The 4,800-nt window shown below is 45.0% G+C and overlaps 1 pseudogene; it reads left to right on the top strand.

Moving 5' to 3' along the window:
- The first annotated feature begins 2,666 nt into the window (after positions 1-2,666).
- Positions 2,667-4,378, top strand: LOC100351424 (heterogeneous nuclear ribonucleoprotein A1-like; annotated as a pseudogene).
- The last annotated feature ends 422 nt before the right edge of the window (positions 4,379-4,800 follow it).

Here is a 4,800-nt window from a genome sequence, read left to right on the forward strand (position 1 = left end):
TCCCTCTCTCTGTCTGTGACTCCACCTCTCAAATAAATAAGATCTTTTTTTAAAAAAAGAAACATATCATTTGTTCTCCTCATTGTATATTTCACTGCATCACCCATCACACCATCTAATCACAATCCATCTTTTCACTGTTTACCTCCTTTTGCTGTGGCCTGAGTAGGTGAAGACAACAGGGGCAGCTAAGAATCTGCTGTAGAGGGGCATGCGTTGGCATGGTGTAAATGCAGGTTGGGATGTCCACACCCCATATTGGAGTGCCTGGAATCCAATCGGGACTATTTTGCTCCTGATCCAGCACCCTGGGAGGCAGTAGGTGATGGTTCAAGTAATTGGGTCCTTGCCACCCATATGGGAGACTCAGATGGAGTTCCAGGCTCCTGGTTTTGGTCTGGCCTAGTCCCAACAGTTACATGCATTTGGGAAGTGAACTGGTGAATGGGAGCTCTCTCTTTGTCTCTCTTTCTCTGTGTGCAACTCTTTCTCTCTCTCTCTCTCTCTGTCTCTCTCTCTCTGTCTCTTTCTCTCTCATTATTTCTCTCTGACTCTCCCTGCATTTCAAACAAATAATACAAATTTTTTTCCCTAGACCTACCAGTATTCAAATAGCAGCAGGTTGAGGCTTTAAGATTGTGAACTCCTTGGAAGAAAATCTTCTGTCTTCTGTATCTCTGTTCCCTGGGAGCCTCAAACAAAGGAGTCACCCGATACTTTGAAAACTTGGTCCTGAATGGCATGGAACCCAAAGCAGGGACTGCTCGGAATGAGGAAGAAACAACTCCCTTGTTTGGGTTTGGCTATCCTGGCAGTGTGTCAACCAGCAAAATTAAATTTCCTGGATATCAGTATCTTTATTTGAAAAAATGGAAATCATAATGCCTGTTATAGCTTTCATTTCCCTTCTTTTTTCAGCCTGTGACTCCTCAGCTTAGATGTTTTTACCCCAAAGAGCCTCCTATGCAGCCAATAAGAAACCCACACCCCAACCCACACAGCTGGCATCGTTTAACAAAATCCCCTGCTTCCAATAACTAAAGGGAGAACACTCAGACAGCTACAGAAAAAGAAGGTTAATGACTGACTATCCCAAGTCAGAATGAGATGTTCAGAAAAGGTAGGCAAAGGCTGTGGGGTGGGGAAGAAGCAGAGTTTAAGTTAGGGAAGTTGAAAAAGTTTTGGACATGGATGTTAGTGATGGTTGTACAACAGTCTGAACAGATTTAATGCCACCAAACCACACTCTTAAAAATGGCTAAAAAGGGGTGCAGCACTATCATGTAGTGTAGTAGGGTTTTTACCCTGCCTGCAGAGTTGGCATCCCATATGAGCACTGGTTTGAGTCCCAGCTGCTCCACTTCCAATCCAGCTCTCTGCTAATGAGCCTGGGAAAGCAGTAGGAGACAATGCAAGTGCTTGGCCCTGCACCCATAGACCCAGAGGAAGCTCCTGGCTCCTGGCTTCAGTCTGGTGCAGTCCTGGATATGTGGCCATTTGGGGAATGAACCAGTAGATGGAAGATTCTCTCTCTGTTTCTCCTCCTCTCTCTCTAACTCTGCCTTTCAAATAAATAATCTTAAAAAATAAAAGAAAAAATGGTTAAAATGATAAATTTTATGTTATGTATGTTTTACCATACTAAGTTATGGGGTATAAAGTTATGGGGTATCCAAATTAACGTTATATACTTTGTGAATCATTTGGGTTCAAAGGAAGGATTACAAATATAGCAGCTTGGGTGCTCTATGTTTTATTAAAGAGGACTTAGGAGCTGATAAACTGCTTATAACATTACATGGCACAATAAGATGTGTCCCTGCCTTCCTCCTACTCTCCCTCCCCCACTCCCAACCTGTCAAACTTAATTCAGAAACAGTGAAATAAGACTTCGAGCACAGCAGCAATAGAGGATGCACGCGGAGCAGCATAGTTGTAGTGCAATAGGTTAAGACTTCACCTGTGACTCCAGCATCCCTTATGGGTACTGGTTCAAGTCTCGTCTCCTCCAGTTCCAATCCAGCTCCCTGCTAATGCCCCTGCCATCCATTGGGAGACCAAGCTCCTGGCTTCTGGCTTCAGCATGGCCCAGTCCAGACTGTTTGGGCCATTGTGGGACTGAAGCATTGGATGGAAGATTTTCTCTCTCGCTCTCTCTCGCTCTCTCTCTCTCCCCTCACTCTCTAACTGTGCCTTTCAAACAAATAAATAATTATTAAAAAAAAAAAAAAAAGAGGAGGCCCTGAGGAATCAGAATAAGCCCTTGCTGTTGCCATCCAGTGGAATGATAAGCAAATGGGCTCTAGACATAAAGGACAAAGGAGAGGTAAAGGGTGGACAAAAACAGGCTGGTTGCAGAACCCCAAGTGGAGTAAACCAGTGGGAGAGCTGAGTAACATTAGTGGGTTCCTAAAGACCTGCTGCGCCCAGTGTGATCTCCACATAGCCCATGAACTCTGATATTCATGGATTCTTTGCATAAGGTCCCTACAAAGACAATCCCATCCTACCAGGCATTACTCAAACCTCTTTCATGTTTCATATTCCAGCTGTGGAGAGTTCTTTAGTTTGAGAGGTATACGAGACACTAGAGAAATGTAGTAAGAACAAATGGTGCTGGGATACGTTCGTTGGCTTACTCCTTTCTGCCTGCGGACGCGGCCGAGGAAGCATCGTCGAGTTCTCTCTTCCCACCACCGTCATGTCTAAGTCAGAGTCGCCCAAGGAGCCCAAGCAGCTGCGGCAGTCTTCATCGGAGGGCTGAGCTTTGAGACGACCGATGAGAGCTTGAGGAGCCATTTTGAGCAATGGGGCACGCTCACGGACTGCGTGGTAATGAGAGACCCGAACACCAAGCGCTCCAGGGGCTTTGGGTTTGTCACCTACGCCACCGTGGAGGAGGTGGATGCGGCCATGAACGCAAGGCCACACAAAGTGGATGGAAGAGTTGTGGAACCAAAGAGGGCTGTGTCGAGAGAAGATTCCCAAAGACCAGGTGCCCACCTCACTGTGAAAAAGATCTTCGTGGGTGGCATTAAAGAAGACACTGAAGAGCATCACCTCCGAGATCACTTTGAGCAGTACGGGAAAATCGAGGTGATTGAGATCATGACTGACCGAGGCAGTGGCAAGAAGAGGGGCTTTGCTTTTGTGACCTTCGACGACCATGACTCCGTGGATAAGATTGTCATTCAGAAATACCACACTGTGAAGGGCCACAACTGTGAAGTGAGGAAGGCCCTGTCCAAGCAGGAGATGGCCAGCGCTTCGTCCACCCCGAGAGGTCGAAGTGGTTCTGGAAACTTTGGTGGTGGTCGTGGAGGTGGTTTTGGTGGCAATGACAACTTTGGTCGTGGAGGAAACTTCAGTGGTCGTGGTGGCTTCGGCGGCAGCCGCGGTGGAGGTGGTTATGGTGGCAGTGGGGATGGTTACGATGGATTTGGTAATGACGGAAGCAATTTTGGAGGCAGCGGAGGCTACAATGATTTTGGCAATTACAACAATCAATCTTCAAATTTTGGACCCATGAAGGGAGGAAATTTTGGAGGCAGAAGCTCTGGCCCCTATGGTGGTGGCGGCCAATATTTTGCCAAACCACGAAATCAAGGTGGCTATGGTGGTTCTAGCAGCAGCAGCAGCTATGGCAGTGGCAGAAGATTTTAATAACTGCCAGGAAACAAAGCTTAGCAGGAGAGGAGAGCCAGAGAAGTGACAGGGAAGCTACAGGTTACAACAGATTTGTGAACTCAGCCAAGCACAGTGGTGGCAGGGCCTAGCTGCTACAAAGAAGACATGTTTTAGACAATACTCATGTGTATGGGCAAAAAAACTCGAGGACTGTATTTGTGACTAATTGTATAACAGGTTATTTTAGTTTCTGTTCTGTGGAAAGTGTAAAGCATTCCAACCAAGGGTTTTAATGTAGTTTTTTCTTTTTTTTTCTTTTGCACCCATGTTGTTGATTGCTAAATGTAATAGTCTGATCATGACGCTGAATAAATGTGTCTTTTTTTTAAATGTGCTGTGTAAAGTTAGTCTACTCTGAAGCCATCTTGGTAACTTCTCCAAAAAGTGTGAAGTCAGAATTCATCAGGGTGATCCCAGGTTCCATTTGAGATTTATTTACAAAATGCTTGGGTGGAGAAGCTGTTCTCAGATACATGAGTTACTGTTGTGACCTTCTGAAGTTCACCATTAAAAGCCACCCAAGCAAAGTCATGGGGTTATTTGGTTATAAGAATGATTGTTGGCACATCCTTTGCAATATATCTAAATTGAATAATGGTACCAGATAAAATTACAGATGGGAATGAAGCTGTGTATCATCCATTATCATGTGTAATCAATAAATGATTTAATTCTCTTGAAAAAAAAAAAAGAACAAATGGTGCTTGTGAATGATAATCTTCTGGAGACTGCTAAGTATAAGATGAGTTAATTTGAATGAAAAAACAGTTGAGATAACTTTGACAGATAAAAGAAGGGGCTTTAATAAGGCATGAAACAATCAGCGCCACTACCAAACTCACAGTCCCTCCCTATCTGGGCTGAAAGAGAAGAGTGCACAGATAAAAGTTGTTGTCTCGGCTAGTCCCCCCACCCTGCCCCACACACACACATGCACTCACTGGGAGTGGCAGTGGACGTAGGAATTTGATGCCTGGGAGTGTGAACTGAGGGATGAGTGAAAAGGGAAGGAAAATGCTTACAGGTTGCCTGTTCCTGTGCTGACCTGTTACTTTGAAAATCTTTCGAGAATCATTGTGAAACGTGCTTCAAAACTATTCACTTGGGACAGAC

The sequence above is a fragment of the Oryctolagus cuniculus genome, chromosome 7 (assembly GCF_964237555.1).
Source record: "Oryctolagus cuniculus chromosome 7, mOryCun1.1, whole genome shotgun sequence".
NCBI classification, from domain to species: domain Eukaryota; kingdom Metazoa; phylum Chordata; class Mammalia; order Lagomorpha; family Leporidae; genus Oryctolagus; species Oryctolagus cuniculus.